Genomic DNA, 23,017 nt, shown 5'->3' on the forward strand with positions numbered 1-23,017 from the left:
TATAGATACATCTTACCCACTAATCCCAATGTTCTGCAGAGTCAGGCATCTTTAGTACAAAATTCTATCTTGATGTCCCTAGACAGGGCATCTGAGGAGAGTCCTGACTCAGCCATGTGTGGATATATGGCCCTAGACATTTCCATAGAACTTGTATACACCTGTTTCTATGTGCCTGGTCTACTTATGAGACTGTCTTCTGAAATGGTCACTTGAACTAAATTGGAGGAAGTGTGGAGAAGAGGATATAGTGGGTAAAGTGAGGCCCCTGTGATTATTATTGATCCTGTGGCCCTGAATGTCCAGCAAAAGGGTTCAGATAAGTGGTGAAAAATGGAGACCCAGTGGTTACTTGAGCACAGATGACATATGCTGAAGCCAGAGTTAAGGACTTTCTGTCTGGTAAAAATGTGCAGGATATATTAGACTAGAGAGAGATTGAAGACAGATTTAACCAGGAGACAAAAGGACCTGGGGTGTAAGTGAATGGTATTTCGGGAATGAAAAGGATTAGACTGTTTTGAAAGAAAGATTAGCAGAACCTGGTAACCATCCACAGATGGAGCCTGAAGGACAGGTATGACTCAAGGATGACTGAATCATTTAAGTCATTTATTAATTTGGCTTCTAGAAAATGCTTGAGATGAGAGATGACTCAGTGTAATGAAAAACTGTTTAACGATTATAACTGACCCTAAATAGCTGGAGGGTGTGGTCACAGATACCACCTAAGCCTGTAACTGTCAGAAGTGAGGCTTCGCCAGGGTTAGAGGCCTCTGCCGTGTTGTATCCAAGTTTGAACTAGGTTCTGAGATGGTGTCCATCTCTACCTATGTGTCTACAGGTGTAGGTTTTCTAATCTGGTTACTGGGAGGATGGGCTTGGCATTAATAAGGACAAGGGAATTAGGAAAGGAGGGGATTTGAATGAAGGCTAGAGTTTTGTTCATTACAGACGCTGGCAGATTTTTCAGTTTCATAGAATATTGTGGTTGCTGCTGTATAATTGTTGATTTCTTGTGGGCTACATCTCTGACATTCATTTGACTTTGTCTCTCCAGAGAGAAAGCACGGTCTCCTATAATCACCCTTTATTTTCAAGGGCTTCCAAGGCTTAGCTCTCAAGTTTCTGGGATCTCCTTTCTGGGAGGAGCCAGGGTTTGTTGTGCTGGGAAAGAATGCACTTGGACTTTGGAGTCAGACTGACCTGAACTTGTGTCCCAGGTCCTCCATCTACTGCGGGGCACTGGGCAGGTTAACTAGTTTACGTTGTGTCTGTTTTCTTAATACAAAAAGTTGACATATATATATCAATACTAACATCACCTACTTCATAGGGTTTGGGGAAGGATAATCGTAATAATAGTAGCTAATATGAACTTGCAGGTTACTTACCAAGCACTGTTATTTTACATTCATTATTTCTTTTAATCATCCCTGCAAAACTGTAAAGTCTGTACTATCAGTGTACTCATTATATTGACCAGTAAACGGGGCTTAGAAGTGTTAAGTAACTTCCCTAGAAGACCCAGGTAGTAACTGACAGAATGGGGATTTGAACGTAGGTTGAATGACTGCAACAGCTGAGCCTTCAATGACTGAAACAAAGCTTTGGAGCCTCTCAAATATCAATCTTTCTGTGTAAATCGGGATGCTCTCCTAAAACTCCCATTCAGACAAATCGCCTCCTCTACCATGTTCCTGGCACAAAATATCTGTAGTTTTTATAAGCATATATTTTATGAGTTCAATCCTTTATTCAATCTTTTAGTCATTTGTTTAAAGTTCTTCTTTTTTCACTAAATTATAAGCGTTTGAACACAGGAACTGTGCCTACCTATGTATTTTCCCTCCAATACTTTCTTTATACATAGGTGTTCTCAATGTTAGTTTGTTCGAAAGAAACAAATGAAAGACTCAACTTTCCCTAAGGGGAGTTACCTTTGGTACCTTTGGGTCACTTCTGCCTGTCACCAAAAAGAAAGACTAAAGTGTCAAGGAGTACTATAAGCAACACTAATGAAATGTGATCACTTAAAATAATGAAATATTGTCAGTTAGTCTGATATAGTCCTTACCTCGCCTCCTCACCCCCAACACACAAATGTCATAAAAACAGAGGTGATCTTTGCTCCGTCAGTAAGTTGTTCGTGACGTTTAGAATTGAACCAGATAAGAAATGAAGTATTGGAAACCAGTTGCTCTTTGCCTCCAGGTACCACACGTGCTATATCCCATTTGGTCTTGACTTTTTTCTCGCATCAGTCCCTTCAGTTGGAATGCAGGCCTTGTGCTGAAGCTGAGCTGTGCTGTGGTCTGACTTCCCACTGGTGGAGAGTGGGTCTGGGCAGTCGAGGTGGACATAAGTGAATCCTCAGAGTACCCATTATTTGTACTTGAGATGGAAAAAAGAAAATCCGTGACTGCTTGGGGAGCAGCAGAGGGAGAAGGTGAGACTCCCATCTCTGAAGGCCTTTAGGTTTAAAGTGCGTGATTAACAGATACACACTACTGTGTATAATACAGACAAACAATAAGGACTTACTGTACGGCACGAGAAACAATATCCTGTAACATCCTCTGATGGAAAAGAGTTTGGAAAAAACTGTATACACGGAATCACTTTGCTGTACATCTGAAACTAACAGGCATTGTGAGTCAATTATATGTCATATGAAACAAAAACAGAACGACAGCAAAGGGCCTTGTAGCTGCTCGTGGTTGCAAAGCCGAGTGATGATAATGGTCCTGTTAGTAAAAATAACGATGCACAGGGCGTTTCATCCTTATCAAGGTACCTCTTATCCCTGTTCTTTGAGAAACAGCCCCGTGTGGGTGCATAGAAGGAATCACAGAATTGTGTTCAGTAAAAGGCTGTTAGTTGTTGCTCTTGTTTTGTCTTCTGTCCCTGCCAGCCCTGTTCTTTCCTGATCCTGGATGAATCGCGCTATAGTTACATCTCACCACCCAGCACACACTGTTGGCAGCCTCCCCCATGTGAAGTTGTGGAGGCATGGGCACTGAAGGCCTCTATGTGACCCATAAAGGCTCTGAGCATATCAGTCCATGCAGTTGACTGGACAGGGTGCCCAGAGGCCACCCATCCCCAAACCCCTCGACTCTTATTTCAGACATGATTCTAACTGGATGGTTGTCTGGCTTCCCTACCCCTGCCAGCATATATGCCTGGTCATCACTAATATTTACTGAGCACTACCTGCAGACCTTGTTTTAGACACCTTGGATATTGACTCAGGGAATCCTCACCACCACCCCCGGGAGCTGGGAAACAGGATTGTTTTTCGTTTTCCTGGTGAGGATCCAGCAGGAAGGGGATCAGAAACAGGGTCCCACAGCCATCAGTCAAGGTTGGGTTTGGCTTCCAGGATCCAGTACCACAGCCGTGCGAACTCTAACACTGTGCTACCTGTGAAGAAGAGCAAACTCTGAGCCGCAGTGAAGCTATAAAAAGCCCAGCAGATGGAGTTTACATAGGACAGGCTTGTATATTCCCACCTAGCAGTGGGCCTGGGTGATAATTGGCATTCATGATTATAAACGATTTGGGTCCTGAAGAGGAAGCCACGTTATGTTAAAGATTCCCATCTATCTGCCTATCTGGATATTTTTAAAAAGTGAAACAAAGCGAACAAAAGGGAGCTAGAAGAAAGATAACATTTTAAGTGGCTTGTATCTAAAATAATGAAAATCAACACAGTTTTGGCTAAACACCCGGGAATAGGGAGAGGAGGCAGCTTTCTAGAGTGGTTTCCTTCACAGGAGTTTGTTGTTTCTTCCTTATCTACTCCAGGCTTCCAGAATGCCTGTTCCCTGGGTGTCTTCCCCAGAACAAAGGTTATGGACCCAGGGACTGCTTGTACCTTCTCCCTGGACTCCTGTTCCAGAAAAGATGACGTGAATTTATGAATCACCCTCCGCTGAGAACAGGGTGCCTTGTGCCTGCTCTTGTTTCGCTTCTAGGGCGGCAGGTAGAAGGAATGCAGTGCAGTAAATAGCAGTCCTTTCTTAAACCACCATGAATGTGGAAGCGGGGTGGTCAGCGGATTCGAGAGCAGAGAGGGGAAATCAGGTCTTTGTCTGGAGGGAAATGCTGTGACCACCCCTTCAGGTCTGTTAAGTGTCTACTGGATAAGAAGGAAATTCTCTTCCTTGCTTCCACCTCCCCCATCCCTGTTCTTTTTTCTCCCTTTGTAGAATAATATAAAATAAAAAAACCCAGCAGAAAGGGAGCTGTGATGCTGTCGTCCCTGGCGTTGATGTTATTTATTTTCCTCAGTTGCTGCTCTGGAAGCCCGGAGTTGACAGAGCGGTTTTGTAGAATAGAAACATTATAGACTGTTACTGTCAGAGTGTTAAATGTGATGGATAGAGAAATAGAGGCGAAGGAGGGGACTTAATACTGAGAGCCAGGGTGCTCATGGGAAAATAAACCATCCGCATATAAGAAATGAATGAGGTAATGTGGCGGGAGGTAATGGGCTTTCGCAACATGCCGGAACAGAGATGCTTATTACAGGGTGTGCTTAACCCTTGGCATGCTGATTTCCTTTTGTGGGTTCCCGTGCTCTCCGCCGTGTCCCTCGGTGTGAGCCTGTGTGTGGCTTTTCTTCAGGCAGGGAAGCAGGCTTGTGCGGGAGTGGAGACAAGCGTGTGCTTAATAACGCAGTGTTAGCAGCAGCCTGCACATCAGAAAGCCTTGGCAGCTCCCGAGGGGCTTGGAATCCCGCGGGTCTGCAGGAGACCGAATACGCCCTGATTGCTGGGTTAGGAGAAGCAGGGCGGCAGGTTGGCGGAGCTGGGGGCTCTGTTGATTTCTCCATGGGGGCCTTCTGAGGGGTGCTTTGGTTTCCTGGGAGAGAAGTTGATTCATGTTTCTCTGCCTCCTTAGTGGCCCTGGAAGATTCCCTGCCACTTTATGTAGACAGTGCCTAGCTGTTCTCCTACTGTCCGGGATGTGGAGGCTTTGCTGTGAGATGGGAGGGAGAGAAGCAGAGAGCGGGCGTCTTTATCAGCTCCTTGTCAAGCTGTATAGAGCGTGTCAGGGGGAGACCCAGCCTGCGATGGGATGATGGAAGGGGTCTAGCTAGTCCAAGTGAGGTGGAGGGAAGTGAGCTGAAAGGTGGCCAGGTTCCATGAACAAAGTGCTTCCCCTTTGCATCGGGTTCCCATGATCTTTCCTACCTATCTTTGTGTCCTGGTGGTGACCACCTGTGTCTAGCATGTGACAAGCATTTCGTAAGCTATCAGGGCTCAGTTCATGGGGCCCTCATCTAGCTTTGGTGACTACCTGCTGTGTGGTCTTGAACAAGTCATTTACCCTCTCTGGGCGCTAGTTTTCTCGTCTGTGGTATGGGGATAATAACACCTCATAGGTTTATTATCAAGAGTAAATGTACTCATGTTAATGAAAGGGTAAGTCGGCTATAAAACATTATGCAAGCACCAAGGATTACCAGGATGCCTGCAGTTAGCGACAGAACAATACCTGTGTATTAAGGATCCAGTAAAGAACATCACCCAAGAAATTAACATTTTCAAGCTAACAGCTTCATATGCTTTTACCCAAACAGCACTGTTTTTGTCCGCTGTTGAAGTGTGTCTCTTTGCTTTCAGAGGTGGTTACTTCAGCAAGGACACTGCCCTGGCTCGATGTTTGTATTGTTGGCACTGGGTCAGCAGGAGCCTCAGAAACTCTTGCAGGGGACGATCGTCACCTCAGAACGGTGGTTTTCTTCCCCTTCCTGTTCAGAGGTCTCACAGATCACTGAACTCTGTGAAATTAGTCTGTATCCATCATTGGCCTTGGGTTAGTTTGGAAAGTGCTTCTTGCTGAAGCACAGACCACTGTTCTAGCAGCCTTTGGACCTTTACCTGGAGCTCTTCCATACAAGATGGTCCTCACCCCAGCGTCATCCTCTGAGATCTAGCTGCCGCCTCTGAGGTCATGTCTCCACAAGCCCTGTCCTTAAGATGGTCCACATTTTGGGGATTTTTTGATTGTCAGTGAAGCCTGCAAAGATGCCTAGTATTTCCACAGAAGCAGAAGGACCTCAGTTGGCTGGCCTGATCAACCATGGTCTGGACTCTGTTCCAGGTCTTAAGGGTAGCATGTGGTGCCCTCTGGTGAGGTACAGGTCTAGTCTCATTCCCTGCTTCCTGTTCCCTATTTCTCTTCCTCAGTCAGGGGGTCTGGGGGTCTGGACCTCCCAGGCAGATTGGTCTCCTGGCTGTCCCCCTGCTCCTTGTGGGATGCCTTTATGTTGTCCTTGTATATCTAGTTTCTATCCATCTTTGAAATTTTGCTCCTTCTTATTTTTTTCCTAGTAATTACAGCTTTAATTGTCTTCTCTTGATTCTTTAAATTTATTCTACTGTATGTAACAGCTGGCTGTATACAGTTTTTTTGGTGTTTCTCTGGCTGTTTCACTATTTTATCTTTCCAAGAGTATTAAATTTTTCTCCAAAAAAGGGATAGCCCTGTATATATTTTTTCTTATAATTGGCATCCCACTGCCCTCTTCTGCAGTCATTTGTCATCTATGTCATTATAATGCCTCTGTAATATAGAGCTTTTTTTTGCTTATTTCTGGTCTTCTGGAAATAGACTAGCAATGGCTTATAGAAAAAAGCATTATCTTAGGTATCTTTGGCGTCCCAAGGTGTCTAATATGTAGACCCTCTTGTTACTTCTTCAACTTATTGGCAGTTGTTAACAGAAAAGTTCTCTTCCTGCACTTACCTAGTTTACATACTCAGACCTGCTTCTATTCAGCCTTGAATGGAATGGTAATAAAAATCCGTGTGTAAAGGCAGAGGGTACCAACCTGTGACAGGTCTTGTCTCTCTCTGAATAATATTGTTGGTACCTGTGAGTAACCATGTCTCTGAGGACGAGATGCAATGGTGTATCTCAGAATCTTGCAGGGCATGTCACATATAGCAGGCATAAGAACTTGTTAGTTACAGTAGTGGCAATAGCATCCACAGTAATAATAATCTTAAGAAGTAGTAGTAGCAATAATTTCTGATGCCCAATTCAAATGTCTTTTTTGCTCAGTTTATGTTTTGATCGAGTTTCAGATATAATCAAATAATAGAATCTAAAAGCTGGGGAACAATAACACCAGACTCTCTAAATGTAAGTCTTCCCTGTGCTTGTGAGATCCTTCTGCTCCTTACTTTCTCTAAAGGCTGGAACCCTTTCATGATATCTTCCTGAGTGCCTCTGTACCAGGATATTCTCTTCAAATATGTGCCTACAAAAGCCAACTCCTCTTAGGTTCAGGAAGAAAGGTGTGTATTAGGACTCAAAAAAAAGCTCAAAGCTCAGTTGCTCAGTTGTGTCTGACTCTTTGTGACCCCATGGACTGTAGCCCGCCAGGATCCTGTGTCTATGGGATTTCCCAGGCAAGAATACTGGAGTGGGTTGCCATTTCCTTCTCCAGGGGATCTTCTGGACCCAGGGTCTCCTGCATGGCAGGTGGGTTCTTTACCACTGAGCCACAAGGGAAGCCCTGTATATTAGGAATAATGAGGTACAAATCCTTAGGTTTGTTTAAAATTTATAAAAAGGAAAGTAATAAGGGATGAGGAGGAGAGATCTAATTTCTGGCCTTTTCAGGAGATTTTGCCTCTGCATTTTTAAAATTCCACTAGGATGCCTAGAATAGTAAGATTTGCAGACTGTGGAGCTCAGGCGAAAGGCAGAATGATGCAAAGCTTCCAGGATGATACTTTTCTCTTGTTGATTAGCAACTTTTCTAAATCCCTTTCTTTTCTATGTCAAAACACAGTGCCCGTCTTTGAACCTCACCAAATATGATCTCAGAAATGTGTGTGCTGAGGTCTTTGAAAAAGGAAATGATCAGGGTTCAGGAGAGGGCATTGCTGGTGTTTGCGGTAGGCAATGTCAGTTCTCCAGAGTAACCTGGGGGTGTTTACAGAATGTGAATTCATAGGACTGGTCCCAGCAGGTTTGTTCTGGTCTAGAAGTCTGCATTTCGTAAACACCTTTGATGAATTTGGTGCTGGTGGTACATACTTTATCTCTTCCATTCCCCTTGTGCTGAAGGTCTTCTTATGGGTCCTAAAGCTGATAACTCTTTGCCATGTGAGAGAATTTAAAGTGCTGCATATGTATTCACTTCATAATATACAGAAAAATTGAGGACACAGAGATGAATGGCATGGGATTTGCACAAGGGTGATATGCATTTGTAAAGCATTTCATATTTTTCACTGAGCTATACACTTGGGATTTGTGCACTTTTCTATATCTGTGTTACATACCAAAATTTAAAAAATATCTATCATCTTTTTATTAATACCACTGATATACGACCCAACCCCAAAACTTTTGATTTATATCAAGAACCTATTTTGAAGAGAATAAGAACTGATAGTATGGATCTATGGTTTCCTAGGAGCCAGCTGCCATTTAAGAGATACTGAGTCATGTCAGCCTCTTTGGTTAACATATGTGGCTGTAGCAATTCTGGGGTGGCATTGAGGATAGGAGGGGATACAGTGCTCCCTTGAGGCTCCTGGTAGTATGAGGTGATTACCATGATGAGGTATTTTGGTGTCTACCATTCTTAGGTTAGAATGCTTGTTGTCCAAACTGGGTAACAAGAAAAAGAGGAGCTCATCCTGAGCTCACCTTCACAAGCACAAGGCTCAGACTCTCCCCAAAGTCATGGAGACTTTTTTTTCATGACCTAATTCTGGTAGAGTTGCTGTATTCATGGATTTAATTTTGCATTTACCCTCTCACATCAGAACTTCCGTATCTTGAGTTTACTGTTCATTTTGAGTTGTGTTTGGGTGTGTTTGTGCACTCATGGGACTATATAGTGAGTATGTACATGCATATATGCATATGTCTGTGTTCATGTGATATATGAGTATGTACATGCATATATGTGTGTACCTGTGTTCATGTGATGTATGAGTTTGTACATGCATATATGTGTATATCTTTGTTCATATAATGTATGAGCATGTAAATGCATATATGTATATATCAGTGTTCATGTGATGGGCCATCTTGTTCACATGATCTCTTGGAGAGACTTTGTTCCCGAATGCAGAGATAATTAACCTTTTGTGCTAGTTCCATGGATGGCCAATCATATAAGGGCTTTTGATTTTTAACAACCTGGTGTTTCGAAGTATCTCTCATTCCTCTCTGACTGGTTCCACTGTGCTATTCTGAATGGGAGAAAAGGCAGGGACACTTGAGGAGGAGAAGGAGAGAGAGAAAGGAGAGTGTTTTAGTCAACCTGGGCTGTGTGTCATGGATTGCCGGGTATTGTTGAATTATGATGGGGGAGCTGGGGGAGGAAAAGGGCAAGAGACCCTTTACCCTCCAACACCCCCATCCTCTCAAACGCTCATAAATACAAACACACACACAGTGACTCTTTGCGGATTATCATGAGCCTAAACTCATTTCATTTGAGATGACTGCTTGCCAAGAGCCCAAGCCTCCATGAGACAACTTGGGTGTCTGCCCCTGCTGGTCAAAGCCACGGCATCCCTCACTGGCTGTTAATCAGGGTCTAGGAGACTTGAGCCTTGTGCTGGACTTGACTCTTTATCTGAACCCGGCACCATAGCTTCTCTCAGACCCGAGACAGGTTGGGAAGGAAAAGGGATGGTTCCTCCTCCTCCTTTTTCCTAAACCTCTCCTCCACACACATCCAACAGCACCCCTGAGGACCCAACCACCTTGTTACAATGGGCTCTGGGTTCAGAGCAACTTTCCTACAAATCTCTTTTTATTGGCGTCTCCTCCAATTTACCCATCCCGAATTGCATTTGAATCAGTGGAGAGAAGGAGAGAGAAGGGGGGAGGTTCCCCCCTCCCCCAGCTCTTGGAAAAGCAGCTCAGAACCAGCTTTATTTGGTAAAATGCTGCAATATATGCTTGTCAGAAATAATTTATTCCTGTTAGCTGTAATCTGAAGGAAAACAGATACAAGTCCTATAGTTAAAAAAAAAAAAGTAAAGTAGTCTTGCTTTCGCTGACAGTACAAAGGTGTCATATACAAGAAGGATTGACACAGACCAAGGGGTCTTGTGGGAAATATGATAATAACTATAAAGAAGACAGATTATTCCCCAGTTGCCAACATTCAAACCTTTTTACAGTCAGTTCAAACATATAAAACTTTATTGCTCTAGCAGAAAGGGGAACAATTTCTGGTTGCACAGCTTTCCCAGGGCTGGGTTTATACTGTCTGTGTTATTGCTCTATAGTGGCATTTTAAAGTTTATTGAACAAGACTTTTACAATTGAAGGAAGTATATAAAACTGTAAATTTATTAGATTTTTCAGGATAAGTGCCCTTTCTAGTTGTGCTCAAGAATTCAGAGCTACGAGAAACTGCTAGTTACAAGACTTATTAATATTAAAGACTGAGGCTACGCACATTTTATACCTTAACTGATCGCAAAAATAATATTATTATATTACTGAACGTCAGCGCTTTGATGCTGTGGAATTGGATGAATACACACATGTAGGACTTTAAGTGCCAGACGTGTCTATTTTTCACTGGCTAAAAAGTTAGCTTTTGTTATATCTTACTTTATTTGATTTTAACACAATGGGTCAATATACTCCCCTGTTCAGTGAAGAATGTCTCAGGGTAAGTGTTTTGTTCTAAGATTCTTGCTGATTTCCCAGCACTTCTCACTGTTTGAAAGTGCAAGTACAAGTGGTAGATTTCAAGAGCATATTTTAGGTGAAGTAATACATCGTAGCATCCATGGAAAACAGTTATTCTTTTGATAATCAAAATACTACTAAGAAAAGTTCTCTTTTGTGTTTCCCACCTTCTCATTTTTCAGGTCTTTGAGGGATATGATTTGAGGAGTTTTGAAACGCTTGCGATAATCTGGGTCAGGGTTTCTCAGCCTCTGCACTGTTGACTTTCAGGTCAGAGCACTCTCTGTTGGGAGGGGCTCTTCTGTGCCCTGAAGGTGGTCAGAAGCATCCTTGTTTGCTACCGTAGGTCCCAGCAGCATCTCCATTCCTCCACTGTGACCATCAAAAATGTCTCCGGACAGTGTCTCCAGATGTTCCCTGGAGTGTGCGCACCTCCTGTTGAGAAGCACTCATTTATAAAGTAGTATGTCTTTGAGAAAAAATAAATTTTACTCTAAATAGAGAATATGGGTTATGTCTGGTGATGGTGGGGGGGGGAGGGACCTACAGTTGCCAAATATGATAAATGGTGGAATTATTCCAGAAATATCTGACTGTGGACTTCTCTTAAATAGTGTATTCCTCAAAGAATATAACAGAACTCAGTCCTGAAAACTCTACATATGATTTCTCAGGACTATATCCCTCTGTTAACAGATGTCCTGTTGGCCCACCTGTGTCAGAGGGTGTGTGCTGCTGGCTATATCTACTTATGAAACTGGATTGCATATTCTTTTTGTATTACCTATGATTCATCACTATGTGTTTGCCTCTTTGATTTTTCATATGCATATGCAGAAATGTATGCATATATATACATATATATGTTTATATTACGTGACTACACAGGGAAGAATTTGAGAAGTACAGAGACAGACAATTTTGATTATAATTTTCTCACTTGACAGCTTTAATTTTGAGGTACCATCAACTTGCCTTTAATTTTCAATTTGTGTTCTAGCATTTTTTTAACCTCTTCAGAAGGTTTTATTAGTGGATACATTAAAAACATTCCAAGAAGTTGTTTTTAGCACCTGTTCACCTTCATGCTGCCTAATGTTATGCAGGTTGTCTGTGTGAAGGGCACTTTGATCTGGGGTTTTGTGTTAATTTGCCTAATAGCTACAGCATTTACAGAAATAATTAAGATAATATGTTTTCAAAAGAGATTAAATTTTAAAAAGCCTTTAGTTTTTGATTGCCTGAGTTTTTGAAGTCTTACATTTCCATTTAATTTTTTCTCTTCTTTTTAAAATTCTAGACACCTGTGACTTACTAAGCAGTATCTTGAAAGGGATCTGCATTCTGTTGTCCTCTAGCCACTGCTCTTTTCTCTCTCTCGCTTCCGACAGCTGGGTGATGTTAGCTGTATGACAATATGCCTTTTCTCCTTTTCTCGCCATCTCTGTAGGTGGACCCCTACCCTATAGATGCATCAGGGAGTTTCTTTTGTGAAGATGCATGACATCATTAAGAAGTATGGGATAAATTCAGCTTATTTGCTAAATGTCTTGCTGATAAGCTGGGTATACATTGAATGAATGGAAAGCAAATCATATTAGCAATCTGTTATGGTTCTGGCTAACACACCTATGGTGATTCTCTCAGTACACTAGAAGATCTGGTCACAGGCACCCCTTTCGTTATATTTGACTTCCTTAAATCATAATACACCTTGCTTGAATGTTTAGATTACCTATGTCCATACCAGTATTGTATTTGCTGTGTAACATACACACATGTAACATATCAGTCTTTGAACTTGGCCATCAGAGAATGTATTTGACCCCTTTGAGGGACTGCCACCTCTAGAAATGATAGCCTCAATGCTTTCCAAGGCTAGATAATACATATAGTCTCTGATTTAAATCATAACATGAACTTGGAAGGCATGAACACACCGAGTCAGGCATATGCAACCGTCCCCTCTAAAGCAGTCAGGGTGAAGAGGGGAAATCTTCATCAAGTCTTGTTACCCTTCTGGATTCTTAAATCCTACTTCCAGGCACTACAGAGGAGACAGCCGCAATATGATCTTAGGAAAACCCTCAACCAAACAAAAGAAGTTGACAAAAGAAAGTCAAGAGCACCAGCCCCAGCCACAGCTAAATTCCCAGGGTGACTCAGGCCCTGTACTTGTCCTGAGTTCCTCGACTTTCTCAGCAAGTTTGCCATCTGCAGGGGTGAGTAGAAAGGGCCTGTGGACTCTTTGGAGGTGGAAAGCGAAAGAGCAGGAACAACGTGAAATAGCAAATGTCAGGGAAGTCAGGAAGCCCTGAATCTTTTATGAGACCTTGGATATTCTGATCACAGCTCTGCTGACACTGAGATTGGAATACAGATTACGGGAGGGAGCGCTCGTGACATGAAACCCAGGCTTAAATCTTCCCAAGGTTTTAGTGGGCCTTACCATATGAATATTTTGTTACTTTCTTTGGCAATGTTCCCTCAGGAGTGGGGCAGTTCTGGAGGTGGGAGGGATGAGAACAAGATTGAGGCTAACACTATTGTGGCGGGTGTGTGTGCATGTACTCAGTGGGGAGAGGGGGAGATACGAGAGAGAAAAAGAAAGGGGAGAGAGAGAGAACGAAAAAATCCCCATCTTATATAAGGCCCTGATACTGCCACCACTAGAGATGCTTAGGAGTTCATGATAGCCTCACCGTGAAAGGAAGAAAAATGGAAGAGCCCCCATACTGAAATGAATTTTATGCTTAAGAGCTCCTCTTGGGAATGCAGATGGGTTTAAGAGTCTCTGAACTAAGATGGCCTTTTGGGGAAAAGGGGAAAGAAAAATCTCAACAACTTTGGAGCCTGGGAACGGTGGAAGGATGGATGTGGGAATGAGAAGCTGCCGCTCCCGTGAGGGAAGCCGCGTGTCTTGCTGAGGTGGTGCCGTGGACCCGAGGGAGGCTGTCTGAGTGTTCGCCCTTAAGCTCGTTTCATTTCCAGCAGAGATCCTGGTGTCCGCGGGCAGAGCAGACACACTGCACCGTCCTGACTGGGGACCTTCACGGCAGGCAGAGGCTGGCAGAGCCCCAGAGAGGCGCAGGCGCCGTGGGGCGTGTAGCGAGGTCCGTGGAATGCTGGACTCCCAGCTGCTTTGCCAGAACATGACTTGGCAGCAGATTTGAGAGTCTGCATTTTGCTTTTCCACACGTGTCCACATCTGGTAGGTCATGCTGTCTCATGTCCAGTCCTGCAAGTCAATTAGGTGAGGCGGGCTACCCCAGCCTAATGCAGGCCACAGAAGCCAGGAGACTTAGTAACTAAGTGACCACTGGAGCCCCAGCACAGTAGGTGCCAGAACCAGGGTTCCTTCGGCAACCCTTTCTTTGGTCAGAGCATGTCAGCTACTGTAGCAGCTTTGGAGGGGGCAGATGGGAATAGCTATTCAGAAACAAGAAATATTTACGTGTAGGTGACTGCTTTATGTCAGGTGCTGGGCTGTGTTTTTAACACACAATCGTCATGACAGCTCTGTGGCAAAGGTACTTTGATTATCCCATTGTAGAGATGGAGAAACTGGGGGTAAGGCAGAGTTAGAAAGTGTGGTGGAGCGAGGTGCGCCATCTTGGCTACCTCCAGAGTCCGTGGCCTTGAACACCCAGTGGGCAGGTTGGGGTTGAATATGTTCTTTTACCTCAGCCGGCGTTTATTGGCTGTTTACTCCACGCTCCTTGCCAGGCTAGGGGCTGGGGAGACAGGCTGGAGGAAGCCAGCGGGCTGGTCCGTCAGGGTGTCCCGGTCAGGGGACGTCCAACCACACTGGCAGTGGCTTGGGCTGTCGAGACGCTCGGGGCCGGCTGGGCACAGTCCTCCTGGGCTCGCCAGCCCGGCCTCGGCGGTGCGGCGGGGGCAGGACGGCCACGGCCCACCAGCTCTGTCATCGCGTGCGTCCCCGCCGACTACCCGGAGGCTCACCCACCTCTGTGTGTGACCCTGAGAGAACTGGCCTCCTTTCTAGAACAATGGGAGCTTCTCAGGAGAAGAAGGCTGTGGACAAAATGGGAAGCAGAGAATCAAGAAAAATAGGCCCAGTTGCTTATCTCAGGAAATCCTCTAGTCTTGTGAGCCCGAAATTGTGGAAGAACAAAGCTGGGTCCATTGAAACAGAAAGGATAAGAGAACAAAAATAGCAAAAGGGAGGAGAAAAAACACTTTTAAGTTGAATAAACTACCACCGCCAGCTGCCTCAGTTCAGGGTGGGATTCTCATGTTTCAAGGGTATTGTCAGATTCTGACAGCAATTAGGGAAAGACCACTGTAACCTTGAAACTTGGTCTCGAGGGACTGAATTTAAGACCACCAAGACATTGCACGCAGACCACCCACTGCAGACTTTCTCGTGGAGACCTGCTGGCCAGTCTCTTGATAACACTGCCCGGAGACCTGAGCCATAGTTTTGGGGAGAGTGGAAGAGTGGAAGCAGGTGATGAAAAGCCGTGAAAAAAAAGAATTAAAACAAAAATGCACCTGAGGCTCTTGTTTCAGCTGGCAGCGGAATTTTCCTCCTCTTTCCTTTTTGAATTTGATGTTATTACAGGAACATTAGCAGACTCCGCTTTCACTTGACAGTGAAGTGCCAGAAGTTGTCTTGAGGCCAGAGTGCTTTGTCGGTCCTGGGGAGGTGGGCTTCCTGTGAGCCACTGAAGATCTACGGAAGAATTGCATGGGGATGGGTGGTGGTGCACTAGTCACGAACTTCCAGGGACTTCTGGGAAAGGATTCTCCCTGGATGTAAGCTGCGGAGGGATCAGGAGACACGGGAATTATAGAGATGCAGCCGGGAAGTGGGTCACTTGGGTGTGAATCATAGAATCGTTCTGAGGGTTAAATCAGCAAGTTTATGTAGCATGCTTCCACTAGTGCCTGGAACATACAACCCATGCCCAGTAAATATCAGCTCTTGTTACCATGTTTTTCCCAGCAAGGCAGTGATCTTTCTCTGTAGAACTGAAAACTGATGTCAGGAAAAGAGGATCAGCCTTGTGGTTGGAGGGAATTTTTTTGGTTCGGTTATCTGTTTTCCTTTTTTCTCCTTTCATTTCTCTCTTTTCTTCCTTACTAGAAAGCCACCAGAAATTGAATATGAACTGGAAGACTTCCAGTGCTGTTGAATTCGTTAGGTGTGTGTAGGGGCAGTGGAAGGTACTGGTTTTCTGTGGTTAAAGGGAAGGGACACTTGAGAATTTAAGGAGGGAAGGAAGGAGAGGAAACGAGCAAGGGCCAGGAAAGGAAGACCACGTGGACGCTGTTGAATTGTTTGAAATATTGACCCACATGAGTGCGGAACAGGAGAGGGAAGGCTGACAGCTGAGTCCAAGGCGGGGGCCCCAGTGCTTATCTTCCGTAGATGGGGAATGCACCTGCTCTTGTTGACCCCAGCTGGCCAGCCAGGTGTGAGCCCCAGTACGGCGGCGGTGGAAGCGGCGGGAACAGCAGGCCAGTGCCACCGAGTAAGCCTGCTGCAGGATGCTACAGACACGCTCATCTCACTGTACCCTCCTGCTCTCGGCGCGCTCTCTCTCTTCCTTCCACTTTGGTGACTCACGAGGGGGGACATTGCATCACCCGATGGAGGAGCCAGGGGCTGGTTGGCTGTGTGCCATCCGCAGTGACCCAGGGCTGAGCCGTCAGCCACCACGACGTCTGCTGACCTGGAAGCAGAGAGGTGAGCCCTCTCGTCAAAACTTTTCCATCCCAGTTTTCTCTTTGGGGGATGCCCCCTGACTGCCCTCCAGTCCCACAGATGGTTGACTTTCTGTGAAAAGCCAGAGGAACAAGAAAAAAGAGGAACCCAAAAGAGCAGGAGGAGAAACTAGATCGAGGAGATTGCTTTCAGGACACAAAACCCCTACAAGCCTGGGCTTGCCCCTTCTTCAAGCATCATCTTGGTTGATGCCTGTGTCTACCTGTGAAAAGCTGAAGGAGATGATATACACGCCGCCGTGTATAGAGGCTGGCTGTCTTCGGGCACTGGGATGTGGCATTCCTAGGCTGGGAGGGGGAGGGTCTCTGAAGAAGCAGCTTGATCATGGGGCAGGAGATCAGGGTTGGGTGAGAGGGTGGGTTATTGAAATTGAATTGGGGGCTGAAGGGCGGAAAAAGGTGTACTGGTACCCCACTCCCTCCACAGCTTTCCCCTTTGCTGGCTTTTTTTTCCCTGTAAGAGAATCACAAGGGTCCCATCTGCCTTTTAGGGAGGGGTCTTGCTTGCTAACTGCTAACATCTGGGGCATGGTCCAGTTCATTACGCCACCCGGAATATCAAAGCAGTTTAGGCACTGAAAACCAGGGAAGAAGGAAGGGATTTTAAAAAAAAAACAACAGCCTTGCTGCCAGTCGGGCAGCTCTCTGTCTGCTGTCTGCAGGCTGCCACTACCCACTCGTTACAATTAAAATGAAGTGTCCGTCAGCGGCTATCTTCTCTGTGTGGCCCATATGTTTCTGAGCTGATACTGTCCGGATTATTCTGTTCGGGAAAACGATAAGGGCTGTTTATAACCTTGGCAAAGACTGAGGCCTAATCAGGCTGGAGCACATTTTCACCGACTGGCTGATAACAGGCTGTTAGCAGCCTTATCGCTGGGGAGAGATAGGCCAAAATAAGCAGATCTGTGAGCACAGGAGCCCAATCGAGTGGTACACACTCTGGCCCCAGCTTTATTTTTAGATTCCCTTTACTCCGTTGGTATCAGAAGGCGCAGAGGAAGGAGATGGGGTGGGTGCCCCCATGGGGGTCAGAGGGAGGCGGAGGGGGACGTTAATCAACGCGAGAGGCAGAGGGTCAGCCCAGCTCCCCGTGCTCTGGGCTCCCCTCAAATGAGGGAAAACACGCTCAGGTCTTAGGAGACAAAGGAAGGGATGGGGCTGAGTTTCCTGGCCTGGTGTGTGGGCCCCAGTGCCTGTTCAGCTGTGTCTCCCGGCTGCTGTTGTTTCCATCAAGACCTTCAGGCACGGATGCTGGGTCCTTTCCACATTCCCTCCTGCTGCAGGGACTGACCTTGGCTTTTGGACTTAATCCACGTTTTGGGTGTCTTGATGGTATCCCCCCAGAGAGATTTTCCCCGTCCAGCTCATCCTCACGCAGGCTTGGAGGCCAGACATGAGTTAGAGGAAAGGAGTTCAGGCAGTCCATGGGTGCAGAGATTCAGACACTGACTGAGGCTTAAGGAGCTGTATAAACTGAGGACCCACGAAGCTGTGGATTAATAACCATCCTGGCTTTCCTGGTGGCTCAGATGGTAAAGAAACTGCCTGCAATGCAGGAGGCCCAGTTTGATCCCTGGCTCATGAAGATCCCTTGGAGAAGTGAATGGCTACCCACTCCGGTATTCTTGCCTGGAGAATTCCATGGACAGAGGAGCCTGGCAGACTACAGTCCGTGGGGTCCCAAAGAGTTGGACACGACTGAGTGACTAAACACTTTCACTTTTTTCCAGCCTCCGCACTGGTGAGCTGAAAGTTTTCAGACAGCTCCAGATTTCTGCCTTCAAGGAAAGACCCTTGGAACTTATCCCTATCCGCTGACAAATAAAAGCCAAATCAACAGCTAGCTTTTGCTTCTAGACCTCATTCTCTGGGCCTTGATGTGTGTGGTTCTAGAACAATTCGGAGTCTGAAATGCAGAGGTATGAATGTGAGATGAAGCATGTGAAAATAAAAAGTAGGAGGAAAGATACAATTGTGATAGGCAATAAATGTCCTAAAAAAAAGGGAAGTTTGAAGGTATTGTTTGCATTAGACAATGGAAGTCTTATACTTTCTCTATTTATTTTGCATAAACCTTTTTGTCCTAGAGAGCATTTTATCCTAAAGTGAAACACTGTCTACTGTGCTTCTGTCTCCATCTCTTGCCTCCTCTTCTTATCCTCTCTTGCTCTCTGAGCAGCTGCCTGATTCCTGACTCACTTTTGTCTGCCGAAGACTAGAAGAGTAGAATCAGGTGGTGGGAAAGAAGGACAAGGGGACCCGTGCACAGTGGGGTGGGGGGGAGGAGGCATTTGCGGGGGCACACAGATTGAAGTAGGCACAGAAGGCAGCAGAAAGCATTATTACCATTATCATGCTAATCTGTTTACAAGGCCCCCTTAATTCATTAATCTTTGAATAGCATGCAGCCTGAAATAAGAACCACCTGTGCCTCTAGGATTAAAAAAATAAGTGTTAAGGACAAATGGAACCAGGAAGGGAAAAATTAAATATAAGCAAAAGGCTTTAAGCCAATCTTTCTGTCATTTAGACCTTCACACATATATTTTACAGCTTGCATACTGCAGAGTGGCCAGCTGATTGGCAATTTAGGACACATCCCCCAAGTTCAGAGAAAAGTCTAAAAATGTAATAAAATTATTAAATGGTCTGTCTTTGAAAATCCAAACAGAGGTTTTTCAACACTAATTTTTGTTCTTCTTTTTTGGGAGTTAGTACCCACACATAGAATAGAAATGAGTTAATGCTTTAGAATCACTGGTTAACTCAATAAAGGAATCTCTTACATTAGCTTCACAAAATTCATAGTACTATAATATAGAAAGCTAATGCTGGAAGGGACCTTACATACGATCTAGTTCAATCTTCTGACTGTCTATTAAACTTTTAATTAAGAGTTCTTTACATGCAGTCCATACCTCCATTTGTCACATCACACACAGACTGGTTACATTATCTTTGGAGTAGTTATTCTTACAGGGAGCAACATACCTCTTCCAGACACTTATTACCCTGTGTTACAACAACTGGCAGGGGCTGGAAGGAGATGTGGAGGGGAGCTGCAGCCTTCTTTGCCATTGTTGCTAAGATGGCAGAGATACCAGCTAGAAAATCTGCAGAAGACATAACCCACTTAGACCTAAGAATCTTCTAAGAAGAAATACAACATGCCAACGGAATGGAATGGCTTCCATGTTCCTTTAGATAGGACTGGAAGTTAGCTAAATAGTAATTCTTATTAAAAGACATTCCCTTTGTCAAGAGGCTTTGTTCTTTAGTTGTAACCACCAAACCTTATTGGTCACAGGTGGTTTTTCGGTCACTCAGTCCTGTCTGACTCTTTGTGACCTGATGGAATGCAGCCCACCAGGCTTCCCTGTCCTTCCCTTTCTCCTGGGGCTTGTTCAAACTCATGTCCATTGAGTCAGTGATGCCATCCAACCATCTCATCTCACTCTCACAATTGGTAGAGTTGTAGAATCTCAGAGCTGTAGGGCCCTCCCTCTAAACACCTACCTCCTTATTTTTCAGAGGAGGAAATCGAAGCCCCAGAGAAGGGGCTGGGATTAGAACTAGGATATCCTACCTTCCAACTCAGTGTTTTCCATCTGTATGATGACTTTATGATTTAGCTATAGGATGAAGCATTTAAAATAAATCCCTTAACTGTCCATGCCGTTGTTTACTCATCTGTAAAATGAGGATTGTAATTTCCCAATTGATGTTTAAGTTCCTCCCGAGCTGGGACTGTGCCCTCCATCTCAGTATTTCCCAAGGCGCTGAGCTCTCACGGTGCTTTGCACACAGAACCACTCAATACATGTTGACTACTGAATAATTGAATGAATGAATGAATATGGCTTTTAATTGGACTTCTCAAGTGAATGACTTTTTCATTAAATGATTTTCTCAGTTGTGTGCCTGTTCTTAGCCATTCATCTCTTAAATCTCTTTTAGGAAAAGCAGTGAGAAATGATGATGGTGTCTTTGGTATTTCTGCTGGAGGATCTTTCAGTACTGCAGAGGCGCAGTTTCAATCACAGAATTGTTACTTGTTTTCTTTGCAGTTGGTTGTTCATGGAGCCTTAGGAAGGCTTAGTGACCTGTGAGTCCTTTGACTTTGAGATTCTCAGCAGCAGGGTCGCTGGGGAACCCTCTCCAGTGGATTGCTATGGGGTCTTTTCATTTTTTCCTGAAGATAGAGAGGAAACTTATAGGGGCATCATGACTGGGGACTTTATCTAACTTGTTTCCTGCTATATCCTAGTGCCTAAATGATACCTGGATCATAGTAGAAACTCAATAAATGGATAAATTCAATATAGACAGGTCTGCTTTTGCTTCACGATCTCGTGCCTTCAACATGGAAAGCTGAACTGGGGGGCTGATGTTTTCTTTCCAAGTCTGTGAATTATCTGGTTCTATTCCTCTGACTCAGAAATCCTGACCAGGATCAACTCTTCGCCTGAAAGCATAAATTCTGTCAGTCTGTTAAAAATCTGTGTCTTTGCACCTATAACTCACATTGCCAAGGCCCTTTGTATTCCAAGACTCTTCTCATCGCTACCCCATGAAATGACCTCCCACAAAGGCTGGTTGCCCTCTTCTCGGCTTCTGAGAACAGTCATTCAGAGAGGTCAAAATCCAAGGTGGAGAGATTATTTGAGGGGAGGGGGTTAGAACAAAATTGCTGTTTTGTTCATTCTAACTTGCTTCTCAGAGGAACATGACTGGCATATTTGGGTCATTAAATATAAAGAAATTCTTCTTATGAATTATGCCAGCAAGATGTTTTTGGATCATAGGAAAATGGTGTGTGTGGTGACTGCCAAGTCGTGTTTTTATGTGTTTGACTCTGAACACATCACCCATGGATCTGTATGTAAGAGGCAGTGGGGCTGCGTACATGTGTAGCATCATTTATTCGGGCCCTCAGAATCTTTCATAAACATGCAGTCACATAAGACTCCTGTGAGTTAAATAAATAATAAGATCCTTAGCCCCTTGAGCAGAATGTGAAACCTAAATATTGAAAAATTAGGTAATTTAGCCCAAGGCAGCCTGTGCAGAAGACAGCCAGGCCTAGCGAGCCTCACCTGAGTGCCAGCAGCAAGAATCTTACCAGTAAACATTTGCATGAAAGCAGGGTGTAGTGCGGCTCTGAGAAGAGGCTTTCGGTTAGGTCTCAGGCTTTTGGTTAGGTCTCAGACTTTTATTCAATACTTGGGATGTGCCTGGTACTGAGTTAGAAACTCTTGGGGGGGGAAAGGCAAAATATACCCAAGTCTTTTCTCACCAGACCTAAAAAGCAGTCTTTTCAACTTGTTGAGCTCACGCGGGGTGTGACAGTTCAATATTGGACATAATTAAAATATTGAATGCTGCATGGCAGCCACTGTTTGGTCTTGGAGGCGGAGAGCAGTTCTGTTCCAGGGTATTGGTGGGGGGAAATTGATGGTCATGAAGAGGAATTGGGGCAGTGAGTTCAAGAAGTTAGGTTTGGAGTCAACAGAAAGTAGAAGAATGGACCTTACATTTGAGAAGAACCCAAATAAACAAAAACTGAAAGATCAGAAGGAAGTTTGTGCTTTCATAGCACTTCACGCTGTATCTGTTCTCCTTTTGGTAAAAATGAAGGAAATGATGTCGGTTAGCAGCGTGCCACCATGGGAAGCTCAGCTGAGGGTGGTTGATGTGTTGATAGTCACCTCTGTGAGATGCTCTGTATTTGATCTGTATCAGCATGGCATTAGGTACCTGCTCTCTTGAGAGCATTTAAGAACATGAGACTGAAGGTATTTCCGTGGAGACCTCTCTCCACCGGGTGTGAGGTATGAGCAGAACCAGACTTAAGAGAAAGGCCCTTGGCTGCAGGATGAATACAGACCAGCAGATAGAACCGTGTTGAGAAGGAACCTTGAGTGTCCTCGGGGCCTCTCCCTTCCAAGACTGAGCTGTGTCTAGGATTGTCAGGCAGGTGTTCAAATGAATAATGCAGCTAACAATACTTCTAGCAGCAGCTGGGATGGTCTGTGAGTGGCTCTGGGATGATGGGAATACAGCATCCCAGCTCTTTGGGCAGGTGTGTGTTGGCTTCAGAAAGTTCGAACAGACACTCTCTAGACACCTTTCCTACATTGGCCAGGCCCCATTTCTGATGGAGAAACAAAACGCAATTTTTGTTTCATGCAGCCCTGCCTGGAAACAGGTGTGCCTCCACCGAACCCAGCACAGTTAAAGAACAAACAAATTAACAGGCATCCACTAGGGGGAGATTGTGGTTTCAGAGCAGTAAGTGGAGTTAATATTTATTTGTTCCCTGTCTAGTTCCTGTCCACCGCTAATAGATAGTACCTAGTATAATCTCAAGGACAGTAATCTCTATTAATAATCACAGCGATGATAACTGTTACTATATTAGCAGTCTTTTATTAAGCAGTTACTATGTGTCAGACACCATATTTGTTTTGTTTAATTGGCAAAACAAGAATCAAGATAAGTAATATTTATCCCCATTAGTATAGATTCAGAAACTGAGCTTCAATAGTGAAACTTGCCCACGGGCACACAC

At 44.7% G+C, this 23,017-nt stretch overlaps 1 protein-coding gene and 1 long non-coding RNA gene across 5 annotated transcripts in view; both read left to right on the plus strand.

The window, feature by feature from the left end:
* The window catches only part of PBX1 (PBX homeobox 1), a 329,269-nt gene that overhangs the window by 129,774 nt on the left and 176,478 nt on the right, over positions 1-23,017 (plus strand). The window lies entirely within an intron of this gene.
* LOC139035040 (uncharacterized) lies at positions 14,665-18,400 on the plus strand. Its single transcript, XR_011487550.1, has 2 exons — positions 14,665-16,405; positions 18,177-18,400. It is a non-coding gene; the product is annotated as an uncharacterized lncRNA (long non-coding RNA).

Source organism: Odocoileus virginianus, chromosome 5 (genome assembly GCF_023699985.2).
Source record: "Odocoileus virginianus isolate 20LAN1187 ecotype Illinois chromosome 5, Ovbor_1.2, whole genome shotgun sequence".
Taxonomy (NCBI): Eukaryota; Metazoa; Chordata; class Mammalia; order Artiodactyla; family Cervidae; genus Odocoileus; species Odocoileus virginianus.